This window comes from Scophthalmus maximus, chromosome 12 (genome assembly GCF_022379125.1).
Source record: "Scophthalmus maximus strain ysfricsl-2021 chromosome 12, ASM2237912v1, whole genome shotgun sequence".
NCBI lineage: Eukaryota > Metazoa > Chordata > Actinopteri > Pleuronectiformes > Scophthalmidae > Scophthalmus > Scophthalmus maximus.
Genome location: NC_061526.1, coordinates 17,210,567 through 17,233,568, shown reverse-complemented (window position 1 = coordinate 17,233,568; position 23,002 = coordinate 17,210,567). Strand labels below are relative to the sequence as shown.

Genomic DNA, 23,002 nt, shown 5'->3' with positions numbered 1-23,002 from the left:
ACAGAGGAGGCGACAACAAAAAGGTTGTGAAACAAGGTGAGTGGGCGGGTGAGGAAGGGGGGAGGGGACTGAGGAGGAGGAGGAGGAGGGAGACGGAAACAGAGAAGAAGAGTTTGATAGAACCAAAGAGTTCCTCTACAGTACTATGGAATGATTTTATTACACCTGCTGTCCCACAAACACACACACAGACACGCACGAAGGCACGCACGCACGCACACACACACACACACACACACATACACACTGTCACATCTAAGCCTGCATTGTTGGGATCTGGTAAGACAGAATAAATTACCTTGTCTCACTGCATTTCATGCATGCCTGTGTATGCTCTTGCACAGACACACACACACACAGACACATGCACGCACACACAGAAACACATGGAATATAGAATTAAGCGATTTTTCTCTTCATAAAAAACACCAGAAAACAAGAGGCAGGTGCTCAGAACCTGGATTCCCCACAGGCAGATCTGTGTGATGGCACAATGACTGAACATTTTTTTTTCTATTCTTCATTCGGTGAAAGACTGAAACGTGTCTCCACAAGTTATTCTCTCTCCTCGACAGATACGCTCTTTCAAAACGTCCCTTTCTACTGCTTTCAAGGGTGTACGATCCAAAAACACTTCATCTGAGGTTGTGCTCATCTTTGGCTTTTGTTGAGTGACCCCATAGGGACGAAAAACCGGCAGTTTCTGCAGAGGGAGCGCGTTCAATAGCTCCATAATTCTATGTGAGGGGTTGAGAATTACATATGAAGACCGACCTCAGCAGGATTCATTTCTTCATTGATACTCAACAAACAAGAAGTTTAGCTGTTGCATTAGAAAGTAAACAAGGTTGAGTAGTTTAGTCCGCAACTGTAAGAAAAACACTGGTTGATGTTTGTTGCAGTGATATAAATCGGGGAAAAATGGCGACTTCTCACATTTGAGTCTGTTTGATACATAATGAATATTAAGATTAATCGTTAAACTTAATGATCGAACAGCTAATAAATGAACTGACCTCTAGTTGCATCATAACAGACATAGAGGATGATTTTGTGAATTCCTCGTCCCTGATTGGCTTCAATACAATGGAAGCAGCATCACACACAGATATTGTTGGTTTGTAATAATACTTTACATCTTAATAGTGTTGCGCAACTATTTAAATACTCCCCTCAAACTATTGCACGTCAGGGCATACACACTAAATAATTACAAAAGCAATAAGCAGTGCTGCGCTGCTCTATGCCTCTTCGCTGTTCTTAAATCACAGTAAAGCCCGATGTGAACTGGGTAATGATGTAAACACCGTATAAGAGGAGTGCCTGGGGAGAAATCCCCTGTGGCTGATAAAAGGATAGAGGAGTCGCGTACAGTAAATTGACAAGGTGTAATCCCTTCCCACATTCTCAGTTGAAGACAGCTCCCGATGATTTGTGAGGCCAGAGCCTACACAAGGCCAAAACGTTGATAGCTGTGTTCTCACTCGCCGTTGCCGCCGGGTACCTCAGCAGTTCTTGTGCCAAGTGTGCTGACCTTGGAAACTTGAGACGGAGAGAAAAAAACCTGTTGTCCACAGATACATGACTCATAGGTCTGGAGCTGCAGTCTGAAACGTATGACTCTCCCATAGAGGGGGTACGTGCAGCTCAAACGCCATCGTGAACACCGACAATAAACTCTTTGTCCAGTAAACTTAGAACTAGCCCTGACAGTGGAATGGTGAAAAAGGAAAAAGCTTGAGTCTGGATGGAGGATGGCAGGGATGTGTCAGCGGAGCCATTAATCACAAGATTACTTAGTCAGAGCTCTGGCAGGGAGCCAAGCCGCCTCAGATCAAGTTCCGGATCCAGTTGGTTTGACGACGGCCTCCCCAGTCTATCCAGCCCTTTTCCCTTTGGGATCTGGCGGAAGCGGCGGCGCGCGAGGGAAGGGGATCCCCGTGTTCTTTTCTGGAAGCCCCGGGGGAGAGACTCTCATCAGTGGTGTCAAAACCTGGTGCTGAGGGCAAACAGCAGAAGCCAGTGATGAAAGCAATTCGCTTCAAAAAAGAGACGGAAGATGCTGCGGCAGTGCTCGAGCGGGATTCTTGCTACTGCTTGGCTCAGGAAGGTTAAGGCGGAATTAAGGAGGCAGCTAAAGTTCCCAGACACTATCGCAGAGACCACAGACCAGCCAGACATGCTCCTGATGTCCAAACCATTCATGCAAGAACAATGAACAAATGACTGATTGAAACAACATTTGCTAGATTAGTTGCAGACCTACAAATATATACATATATATTTTTAGATGACTCAGACTTGATGGGCCACTTTCATGCAGAGTAAATACATTCACAGTCAAACTCCATTATTCTGGCTGAGTTTTCTGTGCTAGTGCAACAGCAACATCTTGGCAGTCGGCTTGCTGGCACCGCGTCCGCTCGCAGCGGCAGCGGGTCTCAATCTGCTAATAATGACAAACCGACTCAATGGATACGATGCAGCAGTAACAACAAGTGGGCATTTTCTCCAGCAACACAATGTTTCTGCCACTCATAAATTATTCCCATGTAATATACAGCTTACATGGCGGCCAGAATGTGTTTCCGTTGCAGGAGGGAGAGAGGAGACGTACTGAGGAGGGAAAGGTTGAGAAGCGGAGACGGAGTGTGCGTGCATGTGTGTGTTCGCCCGTGTGTGTGTGTGTGTGTGTGTGTGTGTTTTGACAGTTAGTTGTCTGAATCTATTCTCGTTATCTCCTTGTCTGCCTGTGCCAAGCTGATTCTGTCCCTCTGTCTTCTGCCACACCGTCTCCCGATACAGGACCTGAATGCGCTCATTGTTGCATTTCCCTCTTGTCAGAAAGTGAGACGCAGCAGAAAGAGAAAAAGAGGAAGAAAGAGAGAGAGAGAAGAAAGAAAAGATTCTCACTCCAGTTGCTCTGTCATTGACGAGAGCTCGGAAAAGGACGGTGACGCAGAATCCTGACGGACGGAGAGTGAGAGACTGACAGAGATGGAAACGAGGGTGGAGACAAGCGTGGAGCGAGAGACAGGAGGACAGACCTGCCCTCATACATTTTGCTACCCCGTCGCTCCATGTGCCGTGACATTGCAGAGACACACACACACAAACACACACACACACACACACACACACACACACACACACACACACACACACACACACACACACAATTATGGGTATTGTTGCTGCTGCCTACTTTACAACTCAACAAGGCTCTGCCTATCTGTGCTGACGAGAACATAGGTCCTGGAGAGACCACACACACACACGGAATCAGCGGATACACCAAATTAAACACACAACTAAGACATGAAAACACACGTTCACTTGCCAAAATGTGGTGCAGACAGCAACGAAAGCTCATTGGCCCCCCCCCCACACACACACATAGCTGTAGACGTTTTGACACGCTTTTATCACCTGCCAACAATACCTGGAGCATCGCGGCTTCGCCAGAGGAGGCTGAAGCCGTTGAGCGGGTTAAAACAGTTTTCTCAGGCCAAGTTTACTGAACTCTGAAGACGGATCGGCTCTGTTATCAATCTCTGGGGACTGAACTGTGTTGCAGCCTCACCCTGCTCACAATGGGACCAGAAGTGAGTGCAGTGAGCATAAGCTAGGTGACGGGAAAAATAAATAATTTGTCCAAGGTGTCTTTTTACAGTGCGACCAATCACACGGCACAAGGTCCTCGTCTGTTGAAGATTGAAGCTGCAGGGTCTAGCAAAATCAGCAGTTTAAAAAAAAAAAGTTTAATACCCAGTCTCCTGGTGGGGCCCTGTCTGCCTCTTTGTCGGCTTACTCTGGGTGCCTGTCACCTGGCGTGCCCATGAGCATGTTTTGTGCATGTTCTCGGAATGTGTTGCACACTGTATAGTGCAAATGTGTGGTCAATGAGCGACACATGGCAGGTCCTGGTGAAAGCATAAAAGCATATTTCCTTGACAACGCGTGGGGCACCAATATGTTATTGCAATAGAAAGCCTTGGTTATATGTGAATTGTGCATTCAACATTGTGAAAGTGTATCTGCTGGAGGTAAACATGATGAAAAACAGGTTTACAGTAGAAGTTTCCTTTCATTATCATCATTTATTTGTGCAGCCGGTGCTGGTTGATCTATAGCTGTTGGATAGTAATCTGATTTGACCTGTTTCTCACTGTACTAGCAGTATGTACACACACACACACACACACACACACACACACAAACAATTCATCTGTACGAAAAAATTGCGACTGACAGGCAGAGAAGAGATTTTGAGATTCAGAGAGGAAGACAGTGACTGATTCCGGATCTAATGCTGTTGACTAGGAGACCGGTGGTCCAGTGTGAGAGAGATGCTGATTGACTGACTGAGGACAGAGATAATGAGACAACACAAACTAATGAACGAGATCAAGAACTATGGGGGAGGGACAGGAGACAGAAATGGGGCAAGAGACAGAAATGCAAGGGGACAGATTCATATGCAGCGTGTGTAAATTATGTAAAGCGCCATGATCAGATGAAACATGCATTCAATTGTAATGACATAGGCAGTTTTGCTTGTTACGCTACGTTACACCATGAAATGCTCCACATGTTATGCAAATGACGAACATGTAGCCAGAATACAGAGGCATTTGACATGAATTCATCGCAGTGTGTAACTAACATGATGATTCCGTTGTTTCCTTATGTCTCCGTGGACCCAATATTCGTCGCTTATCAACTACAGTACACACACAGGAGGACATGCTCTCATGCACGCACGCACACACAAATGTGACAACACGGGGAATATCACTGAGAAATCTTTGAAGGATTTTGAAGAAACAAAAAGTGGAAGCGCAGAGGAGAAGAAGATCCGGGAGGATTTTGTCAGGACAGAGCAGGATTTGCGCTACAACGCCACGAACAGCGCTTTACAGTACGGTCGCACAACAACAACATTGAGCTACATTAGGCAGCACTGAGCCTGCAACAAGACGGCACAGGAGAAAGGACTAACTGCCTGTGGACTACACCTCGGCTTCTGAGTGTTAGCGGGGGAAAGGGTCAGGCAGACGGCCACACTGAGAATCCTGGCTAAAGAAGAGTGCATGTTTTATATACAGGTATTCAATACCTTCGACCTTACAAGTTAACGCATGCTGTATAGTCATAAGAAATATACTCAGAAATGCTTTTTTTTATTCATATCACTGACTCCTGTATTTGATTACATCAATCTCTACCTTTGGGTTATAAGAGCTCAAGAGTCACAAAATCTGATGAAATTCTTGCAAAAAAAACAGACCCGTTAAACTGATTTTATTTCTCTCAATACATTCGGCACAAACTCAAATTTGTTCAATCCATTTTCCAACATGTACTGCGGAGGTTTTCAAACTATGCGGTGCACAGTTGAAGGGGAGGCAAAGCTACTGTGCGAGCTGAAATGGACAACGAGAGAATGACTGCTCATGTAAGATACTTTAAAAACCTTAAGCCCAATTGACATCATTTGCATCAAAAATTGCAAACCTTGGCAGATAGTTCTGATATAAAATTAATGTCATAATATGCTTAGAAATCCCAGAAGAAAAGATGCTCCTTGAGAACTTGCCATTACATTTTTAAAGGCTTCCAGTGAAACCAAATGAAATCTTGTACTGACTCTTCAACCAATCCGTTGGATAGGGACTTTAACCCCCCCAGTGAACAGAAAGCATTTGCATGTGATATTTAAGCATACAGTTGAAGGTGTCATTTCACTGCATGAAGGGCTGGCATCTGCAGCGTACTCATATTTCTCCATGGATAATGTGCTTTGTCTTGAGGATTACTGAGGGTACATAAGCATTAAATCCTGTTCACTGTAAACTAAAATACTATAAAGTGCATTTACAAAACAGCTTTTGGATTTGTACCGTACTGAAACCTGTTTGTTGTAAGTTTTTTTTGAGAAAGACAATAGAAGAGATGCTGGAAGAATCCTGGCTAAAGAAGAGTGCATGTTTTATATACAGGTATTCAATAATTATTATAATTATAGTTGATAATTATTATCAACAGCATTAGAGCCGGAATCAGTCACTGTCTTGAGTTTTCCTACAGGATTCATACAATTCTGAGATCCTGTTCATACAATTTTTCTTTTCCGAAATCAGCACCTGCCAGATTGGCGAACATAAATGCATTTTTATTTATGGCATGGGGAGTGTGCTCATAGCTCATAGCACATTACTCAACTACAGTATATGAGCTCACACCTTGCTGCTGCCCAGTACTCTTACTCTTATCCACAAAGTGAAAAGTTAAAAAAATATTTCCGTATGCCTTGAGAAAACTAAGACATTGGTTGTACTAATGCTGTAAATGTCCAACTTGAAAATTGTATGAACCTTACAATACAATAGCATTTTATTTCACATAGTTTTACTTCTTTTCCTTTCCTGTATCTGGCAGAGAGAGAATGTGTTTTGTGTGCGCACAGGTAGTAATTTATTCCTACAAGGACAAGCAGTGTTAATGTCTTTATACACAAGCTGTGATACAGAACAGATGTGTGGCACTTTCTTCTCAGCCGTTCATCCATCAGAAGTTACTGTCTGGAAGACTGGAGCTGTACGGAAAAAGTGTGCTTGCCTGTGTGTGTGTGTGTGTGTGTGTGTGTGTGTGTGTGTGTGTGTGATGGAGCATCTGTGATTTTCAAAATGTGCCTCAAAACAGTGTGCGTAAAAGGGGAGTTGGGGAGACGAGAAGGAGGGAAAAATAGGAAAAAAGGAGTGCTGAGCTATTACGTCCCAAACGCCAGAGACAAAAATCTAGGTTGGATGGGAACAAAAGTGAGTAGAAACAGAATCTGAGGGTTAATCATTAATCACACTTGGAGCAGACAGAAATGTATGTTGCAAGTTCAAATAGGAAGCAAAGTTGAAGGTGTGTGTGTGTGTTTGTGCGTGTGTGTGTGTGTGTGTTTGCTGCTGATGCTGGTGGCAGCTTCATATTTACCCAACAGGCACGAGAGTGGTATTGATATTCCCATCTGAATCTCAGCAGGGAAGGGAATTCCCAGCTTGTCCGAGTGTTTATTTAACTCTCTACACAAGGAAACGATATGTTATACATTATCATGTCTTGTTGTTTACGTGAACAACGTCAGCTTGTTGTGTTTGCCTCCATCACCTTAAGGGTAATTCCTGTGTATCCCAACCTGCTGTGTTTCTCCTACATGTGGCTCAATGAGTTGTGCAAACTTTGCACTCACCACCTCTGTTGTAGACATGTTTGGGAAACTAGGACTCTGGCAAAAAATCAGGGCAATCAGTGTGAAGCTCCAATAGTTTTCCAAATAAACAAGCTTTTTACATGATTCATTACCAGAATTATCTTTTAATGTCCCTGTCATAGTATCGGAGCCAAGCTGCACTTTCTTTCTTTCTTTTCGTTTTCCAAGACTGTGAAATATTGATAAGGTTAAGATGCATTCATTCATGAGTTAATTAAGAGTTTGGGGGAAAGTTGAGGAGTCGTCGGTTGGTGAACCGTGACAACATGTTAAAGAGAGGAGTGAAAGAAAGAGACATTTCTGACAGCAGTTCTCCTGATCAGCGACTATTGGAGTTTAACTTCCCCTGAACCATTATGCAACGCAAAATGAATATGTTCCACCAAAATGTAATAACCCAGTAATTATTGAATTGGCAGCAGCATAGGAATCGTATGAATAGACCTTGTAGTAAATCAGATGAACAAGAATGGCTCCTGAAAACTGCCAGTGCCAGTTCCTTCTCATATTTGGAAGATGGGCAGCTATCAGCCCGCCACCAGCTTTTGCTTGTGATCCGTGGAGCAGATTTTAACTTGATGAGACTGTTTTGGACTTTGAAGTCTTCCAAACAGTGAAGAATGGCAGATAGAGCAGAGGAGTGAAGAGGAGAGAGATGGAGAATTCACTGTAAAAGCTGCATCAGCTTCTAGCCTCCGTGTGGCAGCTGGCATTAGAGTTTCTGAAGAGGGAGAGATTTGTAAAACATGGACATTACAACAATGGCTGGAGCATAATCTGCCCAATCCGATTACCAGGACCATCCACAGAGACAGACACAAAGATGAAAAGGACGAAATCTGTCACTGTATGACATAAAGAATGGTGGAAGCTCATAAAAAGAAAGTGACAGAGATGAAGGGGAGTCCGGTGTGTGTCCAGGACATGTGCATGTGAGAAATATCATCAATCTCCGCTGCATAATATGACGACATTGCAAATTGGCAGCGTTTCAGGTCTGTATGAAACACAGGAGGAGGCAAGGCAGTAGAGTCCAGCTCCTGGCTGCGAGGCTGCAGCCATGGTGTGGTATTCAGACACATAGCCAAGTGGCTTAATCCACTACAAAAAGTTGTGCAGGTCTTGTTTCTTAACCACCTTCAGTTCATTGAACTGAATTTAGCGAGTGCGTTGACTTCCATATGTAGTCTGAAAAAATATCCAAAATTGTCACCACTCTTCAAAGACAGTATTAAGCCCCAAAGCCAAAGAATAATGGAGGCAGCTGTTCAAAAAACTTTTCCATAACTTTGATTTAATGCAGTGCAATTTCTGTCAATATGGTTCCCCCCCACGGTTTCATGGAGGATCCCTGATTGAAATTGTTCAGAAGGGTTTGGTAACATTTATATTTGAGACGTTTCGACATGTGGGTGTCCTGGCGATAGAGCCAAGTTGTGTACACAAAAAAAAGTGCGACCAGGAACTAAACTCACTGAATATTTTATCTTAAAAAAATCTCCTGTAATGTGACTTTTTAGAAAGGAAAATTTGCTGGGAAACTGGCATTTGAGAGCTGTTGCTGTCTTTCAACAGGCTGAAAACTGAGTTCTGATGTAAAAAAAAAAAAAGTACAGTACAACATCTCATGCTACAGTGCAGCATATAGTAAAACAGTATTTCTCGACTCCGTATAAACATGTGTTGTTCTGTGACCTAGATGGAAGTGTGTCTCTCGCAGCATAACAGGATTACCAACCAGTCAGGGGGTCAGAAGTTGTGCGTTGAAGCACCAACCCCCAAAACCCCCAACCTCCAGCCCCGCCAGGAATATTGGAGCGTTGACAACCTTGTCTAAGAGGCAATTGAAATGATCTCAGGATGTTGATGGAGTCAGTAGGTCAGAGGAATGAGCTATGATGCAGGCTGTTGGAGATTGTGCATTGAATCATCAATGTTCATCTTGAATATATATATTTTTTGCCTTAAGGGAGCCAGAATCCAGAGGAAAAAACAACTCTTAAGCCTCAATTATACTCGGTTCCCGACGCATATGTGGACCGCAGCAGGCACCATGGAATGCTTCCACAAAGAGTGAAACTCAGTGGGCCATCAAATCAGAGATGTTGATGCTGCACCGATCCGACGCTGAGCTTTACTTTTCACCGGCTTGTTAATAAATTAACAACGACAACAACATAGAACTTGTACTTAGACAGAGATGGAGAGGTCGACTTTTGGCGTCGGTTTGTCATCTTATTTATTTATAGTGTTCATTCTACGAACAACAAAGACGTGTTGCCACATGGGATGTTGGAGGGAAACAAACAAACCGATACTTTATATAGTTTATTTTCATCTTCCTATATGCAATCCTTTTGATACTTTCGTCAGATTATATAGAAGTACTCAGAGTCACAAGGACGTGACCATGTGTTACTGAGTGGGGAGCGGTGGGATAAACTTTAGACCTTCTGCACATCAAATACAAAATCTGTCCTAATGAGCTCTCGGCAGATGTATGGCGTAGGTACAAGTTTGCCATCAGAAGAAGGTGTTCAGGGTAACCCTGTACTACAAAATGCAAACACATCACTTTTATGTACAAGTGCAGTAAATGCTTTAGTTGTCATCAAATCTGAGTTGAGCAACTTTGTTACTGAATTGTAATGAGGATTGTAATTGCCGTAAAGTGTTTAAGATTAAGGTTTAATTTATTATGAACCATTGATGAGAGTCGATTAAGAATTGGATCCGACCTTCCGGGGCCATCAAGCATGCAGCGTGGAACGCTGGCAAACAATTTCCGTGATATAAACAACTGCAAACAGAATATACCTAATGACTTCACCCGGGTGAGCATGTGAGTCTGATCTGGCATCCGAATCAGGCATTGTCCCCCTGTCATCAAGGTCATAGCATATTCATTAGATCATTTATTCTAGCTCGTTAGTTCTTTTCATGCACACGGGGCACTGACACAGCCATTGTGAACATGTACAGCTGGTTTGTTTTTATAAGACTTGCTCATTCTGTGTCAAATGCGGGACTAAGGATTCATTTGCAGCTAAGCTGAACATCACAGTAGCTGATAAGTTCGTACTCTTCAAATATTGTGGTAATGCTCAACAAGCGGGGGCTCCTCTAAACAACTGACTGAGGATCTGAATACCAAGCTAATTGATTCTACAAAGCAGAGAGACTTTCAACTGAAGTCTGCAAAGCAACGAGCTCTCTGGACATATGAAGTGAAAGGGGAGATGTCGCAGCCAGTTATACAGGAAGTGCACAGATAGAAGGGAAAATGGATTCCACTTAATATCAACAAATTCTGGATACAAATATCCCACAGTCAGTCGAGGAAGTGAATCTAAGGGCTGGCTTCTACAACATGAGAGCGATCCAAAGCCAAAAACACAAGCTGAAGCCTTGGTAACAGCTCTCACAGTCCAGTGAAGTCTGCAAAGAAACATCGCTAAAAAAAGAATCTGGGGTAGAATCACGCTGTGCATGCAAGACAGCCGGAAAATATCTCAGATCTAGTCTACAGGAAGAGTGGGTGAAAAATTAAATCAAAAACAGTGACTCTTATGAAAAGGCCCTTGCGAGCTGTGATGTCTGCCACATTGTACATGAGAAAACTAAAGTTAAAAAGTACATATACACAAACACATACACATTCATGTATATGTATAATGTATGTTTGCTGCAGGGGCTGCATTTACATCTTTCTTACTTCTTACGTCACAATTCACCAATATGACATTTGCCCTGGGGTTCCCCAACACAATTGTACTGTTTACAGTACGGGGCCATTGTCAGTCAAACATCAGCCACATCTCTGCCCCAGGAAACCCACCTAGAGTCCTTCCCCCCTTTGTTTCCTGTTGATTTCATTTGCACACCACCATACAGTCTCGGAGGCAGAGATGAAACTTTTAATAGGCAACGCTGGTGCGAGTTCACCTTTCTCTGCCCTCGGTCTCATAATGAACTTCTCACTCCCACTGGCGGTGTGTTGAAGGAAAACATTATTTTAATCAAGAGGTTTTTCTTAAATGAGGTGTATCCCCCCGATGTCGTTTAACCTCAGTGAGACTTAACTTTCCCTACTTTGCAATCTTAAATCTTCAGACATTTCTGCGAGGACCACGCGTGTGTATGCCTTAATAAAGCACATTATAAGTGATACTAACGTGTCAAGTTTTGTCCAAATTCCCCAACACAGCCTCCTTTTTCCACCTCTTGACAGTCCTTCAATTGTGTCATTGTTTTACTTCAAACATGGTTTCAAAATGATTGCGATCGTAACCGAAAAAAATCCTTCCTGTCGTGTGCTTGCGATTTGAGTTTCCTTCCACAATTCATCCAAACAAAGTCCAACAATTAATGACATCACGTGAGAGAAATTAGAAACCTCTCCTTCCTCCAAATGAAATATGGAATGTATTGTATTGTTGGGATTTTACTCGTCCTGAGTTAGAGGGCAAGCCACTCTCTTCTCTTCCACTCCGATCTGCACATTACAATTTGCCTGGTGAAGCATGTCTGAAGCGGTGAACTCCCAGGGAGTGAGTGTCCGATGCTTCACTCAGGCCAACAAAGTCCTTTTTTTAACCTCACAGGCATCTGCTTGGCTGCCTGACCTGAATTTGCTATTTGATGTTTCCCTCTTCTGCGAGATATACATTTTAAGGTTGTGGCTTTTTCTTTGTGGGGCCAGGCCTTTGTATTGTTAAATCTTCTGCTCACACGGAGGCAGACATGTCCTTATATGCTCTTTGAAGGCAGGCTGCATTCATGTTTCCTTATAAACTGCACTTTTATTAATGGCACTACATCTGCTTTGTACCCGACGGTAACATCAAACACCTTCGGTAGCGGCATGGCTGTTTGGATGATGACGATGATGATGGTTGGTCCAGAGTGACTGACGTCACAAAGACTGCCATTAAATGTTTGCCCATACAACGTCTCCTATTGACTACGGCAATCCCCTGCTTTCTCTTCTATTTTTACCATGAGTTTCATATTTTGAAACATCCACTGGGTGAATAATTTCTCAACAGATAAACATGTCTGCCTCGGGATGAATTGTAGTGAGTCTAATGATCCCCATACTTTTCTTTTAGCATCATCATCATGATTAAAATTTCAGTATGTCCAACATTGTGATAATATCCTGCTGCCGCTAAATCTAAGCAGAGCCTTACCGAGCATCTAGCAGGGCTGTCGTCTCATTACACACAATTTCAAAATGTCACAAAGCCATTTTGATGCTGGTTTCAGTCCCTGGAACTCCTTAAAACTCGGAATACACAAGTGGCTGCTGATTCCATTACTCAATGAAATCAGTTTTAGGCACAATATGCTCCTTGCATCTGAAAAGCTCCTCACACACTTCTGCTCTGTGTGGATAATATTAGCCATGATTCTTCCCTTTCCTTGCCTAATGGTATTGTGTGAGAAGTTATGGTTTGTACCCCAGACAAGTCCCCAGCCTGCAATAAAACTCCTGACCAAGCAAGACCTAATTACACTGTAGTCGCTGCTCTGCTCCCTCTGGAGACACTGCAGAAAAGCTACCCTGCTGTGTGCATGTGTGTGTGTGTGTGTGTGTATTGTATGTGAGCCTGAATCTTAAAAGCTATTCATAGGCACGTGTGCGTACAGTAGTCTGCCGATTCACACTGTGTTTACTTTGTTTACTGTTTACAGTGTGTGTTTTTGCGTGACAAAAATGTGAGCCATCATAAAAAAAAGCTGTCTATTTTAGTAACGGTGAGTCAGCAGAAACATAAAAGTGTTTTCTTGTCTATCAATTCCTCTATATCTGGGCTACGTCCACTGCAAGCTGGTCCCACTGTGAGTGATGATGCCGAGGTCAGATTATACATCAGCACCAACGGCTGGCGTCCTAACTCCTGTGTTGACCCCTCGATCACAACTCTGTTCACTTCTCGATTACTCGCCTCTCGTTTAACATCCTCTCTTCCGTTTTTTTTTTTTACCATCAACTGAAATTCATCTCATCACACTTTCTTTTTTGTCTGTTAAATTTCTGCTTTGCTTTTTTTTCACTATCCCTCCATCACTGTCCCTTTGACCTTCTCAACATTCCCCTTTTTTTTTGCCTTTCCTCTTCTATCTTGCCTTTTTCTACTGACTGTTTATTTCTTCCCCTCTTCCTCACCTCTGTCTCTATCTTGGCCTCCTTTAATCTCTCTATTTCTTCTCCTTCCTCCTCGTTTCTCCTTACTCGCCCCTCTCTAATTGACCAAAGCTGACGAAAACTCCATTTCACCGTGACAGACCAAAAGTTGAATAGCTTAGATGAAAATGTCAAACCCAATGTTATATGTAAATTTGCGTTGAACCGTCCACATGCCATTACAAGGGGTGACTCATGTTTGTGGGATGGGAGAGCTCAGATGTCTTGTCAATCTTCAAAGTACCATTAAGCCCATTAACGACCTTCAAAAGCACAAGGTGCAGCGGTTATCTAGCAAATGTAAGGTTCCTCATTTGATCCTGGGCTCTTCCAGCGAGCGTGTGGAAGAAACTGAACTAACCGCTCCCGACTGCGACGTCAGTGTGTGAATGGGTGGATGAGATACATATTGTCAAGCTTTGAGTGGTCCATAGTCAAGAAAGGCACCATATGAATGCGGTCGACTCACCCTTTAAAGAGTGTTCGTTTAAAAGGGGAACAGCAGTTGGCACATGAAAACACAAATGTGTGTCTGTGCTTCTCAGTGTGTGACACTCATTTGCAAAAACAATGCTTTCCCAATAAAAGAAGCACTACAAGTAACAAGTGCGAGGAGTTTTAACATTATCCATTACAACAATTCAAATTAATCACACGTAGGAAACAGAGTTGAAATCCTGTCCATTCAGCACAGTGAAACACGCAGAGAAACGATGCAAGCTCTCGTATTCCGTCTAACTCTAACTTCAGCTTCTTTGTTGTGTGGACCGGCCCAAAGCATCCACCTCACGATTCAAGATATACCACATTACACTCTGTGTCAGTCTTGACAAACAGAGCTAAACAGCCTCACGTAGACATAAGATGATCCCCATTTACTCTGTTTCCAGCGAGGAAGCATTTCAGTGCTTGGGAGTAGTGTTTTTATTACAGCTTCGTGTGTGTATTGTGTGTGTGTGTGTGTGTGTGTGTGTGTGTGTCCTGCACGCCAGATCGCATCAATGAACCACCCACACTGCAGGCACAGTGAGCTTGGAGTATGAGACCATGCTTCGCTTCCAACACATTTATAATTCAACATACTGTCACAGCTCTACTCAACGCTCCCCCGCCCTCCCTCTCTCCCACTCCCGTCCTCTCTTATCTCCCCTTCTCCCACCTATATCGCTTTTTACTTCCTTCAAGCCCTCTCTCTTTCCAACGGCCCCACCTCTCGACCCCTCGCACCCTTTTCTCGTCCCCTCCGCCTGCTCTCTCCCTCATTCACTCGCCGAAAACCCTTCGCTTATCTCAACCTTTTCTCTTATTCTCTCCTGGTCTCCCTCTCGATAATATCATTTCCCCGAGCAACGGATGGCCTTAGCAGTCCATATGCTCCGGCATCAACATGCAATATGTTGGCACATGACAAGATTAGGTCCCCCCCCTCTCTGGGAGTGCAGTGAAGCGTCAGTGCCATTCAGCAGCCAGCAGTGACATGCAGCCGTCAACTGCACGATAACCACAGTAACTCTCCCCTCTCACCTCTTACACTGAGTGAAAGCACCTTTTTTGTGCTTTGTGCATCTGCCTTTTGTGACCTGTACTGTAATAACCACGTTTACATATCATTCTGACTAGCCAATAGTAACATACATTACTTGTCCCCTTTTTCTTTTCACTTTCACTTGCAGGCTTCCTCCCACTCAAACTTTCCCACTGTCTTCTTTTCAGCCTTAATGTATAATATTTTCCCCCCTCATTGTTCTTGTCATTCTCTTGTTGTTTTATCTTCCTTCAGTATTTTTGTTTATTATTCCGTTTTTTTAATTCCTGCTGTCTTTCTGTGTTGGTTGCCCGCATTGCTGTTTCCCTTTCTTGTCTTCTCTGTTCTTTCATCCTCCTCTGCAGTATTCTATCGCTCTTACCCGCACCAGCTTGCTTACTCACGCTGAGTTTCGTTTTCTCATTGTCAGTGTGGTTCTGCCATATTTCTATATGACTGACAAAAAAAAATCTAATTTACAGTCTGACGTTCCTCATCAGAAATACTGTATATACAGAGTTTGAGGGAAACCACAAAAACTCCCCATTGCAGAACTTTAAAACGTAAATTGAAATTCAGAGTGAAAATATGAGATTTTTTTTTTTGTCAAATCAAGTTGAGACTGATCTCTAGTACACTGAAATGTTTAGGCATTTGGTCAAGGTTAGGCAAAGATGGTCTCCGGTGTGGCGGCCATGCCGGTCATCCACCTCAATCACCACCTACAGTGAATCTGCTGCATAGAATATAATGTATTGCGCTTTATTCATTTAAAAATGAATTTAATACAGCCAGTGTCGATGTTACCAAAAAAAACATAACAGGGAAAGGAGCTAAGTATACAGTATATGAATGCTGCTGATGCTGCATAAGTGTGTGTGTGTGTGTGTGTGTGTGTTCAAAAGAGAGAGTGTTCATGAGTTCTTGTGACTTGTAGGGTAACATTTCAACCTGTGTGCGTCGACAACATCTTGCTTCAACATGAAAGTCGGATAGGCTCACGTGTGACTCATTAGGTCACATTACAGCCGATGCCAGTCAAATGTTGGTGAAAATGAATTTGAGCAGATCTACCACATGATCTAAAAACTGATCTGCCATCTCATATCCCTCCCTGCATCTCCCCATCTCTATCTCCGAGAGCAAAGTGCCCCAGGGTTAGGAATCACAGACATAGGAGCAGGCGAGTATGTCTTGCTATGTGAATGAACCACTATCAGTGACATGCACCAGTGTCACTGCTCTTTGCACTACACTTACCCACAAACTTGCACCCAAAAGTTAAACTTCACAGTCAGTGGGGGGAAGCCTGCTATTTCATAGATACTAGGGATTATAGATATTAAGGACATGATTTAACAGCAGCAATCTATTACACTTGTATTACATCATTTTACTCAGTAATCTTAATCTCTTGAAGATTAAATTATTTTTCTGTGTCATGATTGAATTCAGATTAGCCATGATGGTGGACATGAAGGAAGGCGGCGTGTGCTTTGTCCCTATCAGTCTGTCTATTCTCAGTCAGGAGTTCATGGGACCTCTGCAAGAATTGCGTCAGTTCTGCCCTATCAACATTTAATTATGCCGTCATTAATTGCAGACTTAAAGTGCAGCTCGAGTACAGTATCTCCTTTTAAACTGAAATGTCAGCCCACTTAAAGCTCTGCATTGTCGCTCATCACCAGCTGCAGTCTGTCTGGGAGTCATTTCTCACAAAGGTGAACATATAAATTGATTACAATATGGAATATTAAATATCTAGAGCTAATTATTTTCACTCCAGCTGTTAGAGGTGGAACCAGTTATAAATCTGGACTGTAGGAGAGTAAGAGTAAGAGTAGGACTAAGAGGGATGGGGAAAGGAGGGTTGGACGGGGACACACACACACACACACACACACACAGGGCTCAGGCAGACTTCTAATTCTGAATGGAAAAATGAATGCTTCCCTATAACCCTCAGTGCTCAGGAGCCAGGGCGATATGACTGACCTTTATGCACACACGCACGCACACACACACACACACACACACACACACACACACACACACACACACACACACACACACACACACACACACACACACACACACACACACACACACACACACACACACACACTGCCTGTAGCTCTGGGAATCCACATTGAGTCATCTCCCCTCTGAGCTCCACAAGCACCATTCACTACAGAGGGAGCACTACAGAGAGGGCAAGAGGGGGCTATGGTGGGCAGAAAGGAGGAAACAAAGGAAGAAGGAAAGGAGGGGGGAGAGGATGGGGAGTAAAATAAATATAACAATACATACAGATGGAGAGAGGGCGAGGTAATCACTTGAAAGATAAAGGAAAAAGTCTGATCCATCAATGGAGAGTGAATGTAAATGTGAATGGTTCCTCCACTGAGTAGTGACCAGATGCCAGTAGTGGTGAGGTCATGATGGCTGACATGCTCTGAAAACATCAGGCCCACATTAATTATATTGGAGCTTTGTACTTTGTCTTCAACTTCCGGTTAGTTTGTAAAATAGAAATATATTTCTCTTTCTGATTTATCTGTTTCCTATTTCAACCACCTGACATTTCAAACTGTTCCTTTCTTATAATAATGTGAGTGTGTTATATTAGTTATAAAACTGAAACGTAACTCGCCTGAAAAACGCTTTCATGCCGACGATGCCGTCCTGTATATCACTGACTCTCCTACAGAACGGGTTCTCTCCAGATTACAGTCTGATGTGACTGTGTGCAGACATTTTGTATCAATAGAAGCTAATCACCAAAAGGAAGCGCACAGAATTTGAATGTTCATATCTGTACTCATTTAATACAGAACAGCACCGTAAGTACTTAGGAGATTTGACTGAGTAGAAAATTCCACATTAAACACCCTACCCTTTCTCCAAAAACCCAGTTATATGATTGACTTTACTATCTACAGTCATGAAACTACACCATTGCAGGTATTGCTAATTATGCGTGTACTTCATACTCCTTTAGCATTAATGTGTAATATCCTGTAACAGTAGACAAATAATTTATTCAGAAAACTAATGATGAACTCCCTTTTTTGACTCTTACGGTGACCTTTTGCTGCTTTTTGTTCCATTCGGTGCACCCATGCACGCACACACACCCACACACCCACGCATGCACACACACCCACCCACCCACACACACACACACACACACACACACTGCTGTGTTACCAGGAGTAGCGAAGGGAAATTTATTGCCGCTGGCATATTGTGTTAACATCCTTCAAAGACAATGACAAATTTGATTAATTGAATTCTGCCACTGTCTTGCCAGCAGTAAGACCAGGGTGATTGTTACACATCGCACATATCAGCAGCGGGAAGCCTGGAGCCTTTTAATTTTTGCCTTCAAAAATCTCAAATAGATTAAATCCATTCTTTTTACAGTCTGCCATCTGCGTATAAAAAATATTTGTCCCAGAGTCACTGCTGCAAATAAAACTAACATATGACGCACGCAAAATTAGACACTTGGCAAGTGATGACGATAATGTCAAAAGGAGCTGGATGAGTTTGTTGCTTTGTTGGAAACAAAAATTGAGACGATATTTCAATTTGAGACACACACACAAACACCCGCCCTTGAAATAGCCGAAAATGAACTGGTCTTCGTAAGAATGTGTTTCACCTGTCCAACTCCCTCAAACCTTTTCAGCTGAAGGTCCTATAACTTCAATTGGTGGAAAGGGGACAGAAAAAGTTGCGGAATAAGGGAGGGAAGCTTTGGGAGTAGAAAAAAGAAATTGTCTTTAGGTCACGATGAGGTGAGGAACTGTCTTCTCTCATGCACTCTTCATTTGTCAGCGTATCAGTCAGACCCACACACTGACTAAAGCACACCGCCGTCACCCATTTCAAGCATCATTACTTGGGAGAATGCTCCAAAGTTGCCGTGGATACAATTTTCCCACACATTAAACAAGCCAAGTGGAAACAAACAAAAGTTGTATGTAAGTGTATATGGCCCTAACGTGTTAGGCATTCGGGCAGAAGGCAGTGTGAGGAGCGCAGCATCTCAGATTGTAACACGCTCCCTCGTGTTTTCACCTCAGATCTGGTGACTGAGCTGCACTCGCTTATTGTGAGACAATGTCACTGCAGCGATCGCATGTGAAATGTTCAGATTAGTGACACATCTAAAACTTCACACTCGACACAAGGAACGGATCAGTGCTTGAAACTGGTGCCATTCAAATCTTTATCTGGCTCATATTGATGTGGAAATCTTTAATCTTTGAGTCCAGCACCTTCCCCAGTGTGGAGAAGCTAATTTTCCCCTTGCAACTAAACTTCTGTCCTAAGTGATATTTTAAAAAGGACGTGACAAGATTACCAAAATGTGGCAATTCGTGTCGACGTAGCTCACGTTTATTTTAGTATGTTTTTATTTCATTCCGTGTTACACATGTAAGACGCAACGTTGCACATCTCTAATTTTTTCTCGGGTCTCTCTTGTGAAAAAATAATCAAGGTATCAGTGACGCATCTGAATAAATAGAGCTTAACCAACCGACTTATCTTAGAAGCATAAACTATTTAGACCGATTGTCACTAAAGATGCATTAAGGCTCCACAGCTTCTAGCGCAGATGTTCCATCCGTCACACCGCTCTGACATCTTGATATCGTATTGATTAAAATTGAATTCAGCCACTTGCATGATGTATCTGAAGACATGCAAAAATATGAAAATGAGGATCTTTTCCATTTCTCAGTTTTTCATCATTCTGGAGAGTCACAAGCACACAAAAACAACAACAAAAAAGGAAGAAATATTACATTATGTTAGCTGCGCGGTTCTAAACTATAAAAGAGTTTATGGTCTGCGTCATTGTCGCTTAAATGACTTATTCATGAAGCAAGAGGCTGGATCTATTTTAACAAATACACAGCAGCATGACAGCTCTGCATTTGGCTCCCCTGAATTTTTCATAAGAATGGATGAAGCAGAGTGAGGCGGACGAGGAGGGCGATGTAAGGAGTTAAGAACAACACGCACACAAAATGGTGAGTGACAATATATGAACAAAGAACCTCCACCTCTGATACGGACAACATGCAAACATTAGGAGTAGGAGTAGGCCTGATGTGGCATCTATCCAGCTCGGATGCTTTCATGACCTGCTTATCTCCGTGTATGAATGCAGCCTGGTATGCGGAGGGAGGACGCTGCTTTGCCTCGTCTCTCCTCTGTCACACAGAGTCACGAGATCCGCTTCTTCTCTCGTCCATTATCTCTGTCGTTTTTTTCCAGACTGTGTTTTATCGGCGTCGTTCCCTAATTTGCTTCTTTATCTGACTCTCTCATCACACAAGCAGCATTATTTAAAAAAAACCTTCTTCTACGAGTCTCTTGCTCGTGTCTCTCTGTCGTCTCTGTCTTCTCCCCCTTTCCCCTTTTTTTCTTCAATTCCCCCTACACCCTGTCGGAGTCGTCCTCTCATGTGCATTCAGTGTTTGTCCCTCTGTTGGGTCCTTCCTTTCAACCAATCTCACCTTCTATATAAATCCCTGCCACAACTCCTCTCTGAGGCCACAGAGAAAATTGGAAACTTGTCATTGCTCTTCTAAGATTAACTTTCCCCGTCTCTTATACCAGAAACTCAGAGAACAGACTTAAATGTCTGCAGCCAGTTACATTAAGTGGCCTGATCACCTCCTGGCTCTATGTCGCCTGAGCCCACATGAGAGTGGTTATCAATCTTCTCATCTTACTTGCCAAACTGACCTGCACATACTTTTTTGAAAAGTTTCAAATATTGAAACTTGTACAATAGATCCACATGACATGTCAACCATGTCCTCTAGAAATTACGTTCATCACTGGCTGGATTATTTTTAATTAAAAAGTTGAAGAAAGCTCTTGTCAGGACTGTACAAGTGGAGACCACTCCTGCAAGATCAGATAATTTTTAAACCCTGTGCGCCAGCATAGCCGGGAGCAGGGTGTTGTTGTTTTTATGTACGGTAACTGCTCAGGCTTTCAAATTCCTCAACTAAAGCTGAAGGGATTTTCACTCTGCATTGGATGATATCAGATAAGAGCCAGGTCCTGCAGACAGACTGCTTGACGACCACTGATGCAGTCTAGGAAACACACTCAACCAACCATCGCACATTCGGCACAAGAGGCACTTTGCACTGACAGAACGCTGTACAAAAAGCTGTCGCTTTGACCCACACTTAGCATGATCCTACCCACATACTGTACATCTGGTGGGGGTTCGGAGACTCGCAGCATGATGCGGTGTTTGTGTGCGCAGACAAAGTTCTGAGGACTACAACATGGCGCGGGAGTAGTTTGTTTGATGTCGTGACTGATCCGAAAAGTGGATTTAGTGTGTTGTCAGCTGGAGTGCTTTCACAGGATACCTGCCCCATCAACCTACTCTTTGTGTGCGTGTGTGTGTTGAGACTATGCTGCTGCTGTCTGTTGCCTCAACCACTCTCCTTAAAAAGGTATTTTTCTAGCAGTAACAGCAAAGTACAAGAGGCATAAACAGAGGGACGAATAGAAAAAGAAGCAAAAAAGAGAGAGAGGCAGCAGCCAAAGACTGTGTGAGGTGAGAGAAAATGGATTTAAAAATGTCTACTGTACTTCAGTAAAGCAGTTTCAATTAGTCCATATGAAAGACTGGTCTTTTTGCTTTAAAATGTCATTCCTAATAGCGGGGATTACTGGGGCACTGTGTGATTGTGCACTTTGAAGCCGTTTCCTGCACACTAATATAAAAACTGCAATAATTATGGACAAAAGTGACATCAAAGAACAGTTTCAGAACAGGAAGAACTGTTTCAGGAGGTTTTTTTTAATCACACTGTGATTTTCTTTTTTCCTTCAATTTCTTAATTTTTTTAACATTTGGTTCTTGGCGGTTATGCAGGATAAGTTAACCCAAAATATGTCCATGCTTATGAAATAGTTTAATCAAAACTGGTATTAACCAAGCTGGAATTCTACAAGGCGGCAGAGACTTAACCAACAAAACTACAAAATAAACACGACCTATTTGGAGGGCTGACCTATAATTTCATAAATGTTGCCCTCCGGTCACAGAATTGGTCCAATCCGGAGGACAGAGCTGTGGCAGAAAGATAAAGGAGGGAGCCTCATGCATAAAAACAATGTTTATGCGTAGCTTCACCTCCAGATCTGCTGTTGCTATCATGCACATTTGTTTGTCACCCTGTGAAAACCACCTGGGTTTGATGTGCCTCTGTTATCATTGTTGGATAATGTTATTACTGATTCACTGTATATATTTACCCTCCAGCTCCGCTAGTCCTCTCTGCACTGACTGTTAGAGGGGAGACTGTAATATCATTACCGATTTCCATTCTTCAGAGCAAAACACAATGCATTCATGATAACGTGAACTACTGCTCTCAACAATTACTGACCAGTCCAAAATCATAAAACATGACAGATTGTATTTGTCAGTAAGCTATTTTTTTCATTTGTAAACAAACACACAGTTGAAAAATACAGTTGTTTTTTTTAGTATTCAGAATTTTTCCCTAACTCTGTCACCACAGTATATTAATATTTTCCTAAAATGATGGGTAAATTCACAAAAAAGCTTTTTTTCTGAACGTTCATGAAATCTGGTCTCAGCCTTGAAAACTTGATGAATTGAGTACAAATGTTTTGGGTCCTGAACTCCCTCAAACTCTTGAATAAGAAAAAGAAAAACATTGGCGCCACCAGAAATATGAATATTATAAAAAATAACCATTACCATTTTTAGTAATCGGATTTCCACCTTCTTTTTTTTTTCATCCAATGCTGCCAAATGTGTGTGAAATCAGTTCAGACTGTCAGAGTTAAGATTCTGATGAATTTCAGATTAGCTCAGTATAAACTCATCTGCCTTCTGCAGCTTGCTCGCTGCTACCTCGAATTAAATGATTTTGGCTGCACTCCAAGACAACTTGTTCCCTATAACCAGCCGCCGGAAGTCCCACCCGCCCCCTCAGTGCACAAC

The 23,002-nt window shown here is 42.8% G+C and overlaps 1 protein-coding gene across 1 annotated transcript in view; it reads right to left on the bottom strand.

Annotated features, from left to right (window-relative positions):
• The window catches only part of grm8a (glutamate receptor, metabotropic 8a), a 350,909-nt gene that overhangs the window by 41,934 nt on the left and 285,973 nt on the right, over positions 1 to 23,002 (bottom strand). The window lies entirely within an intron of this gene.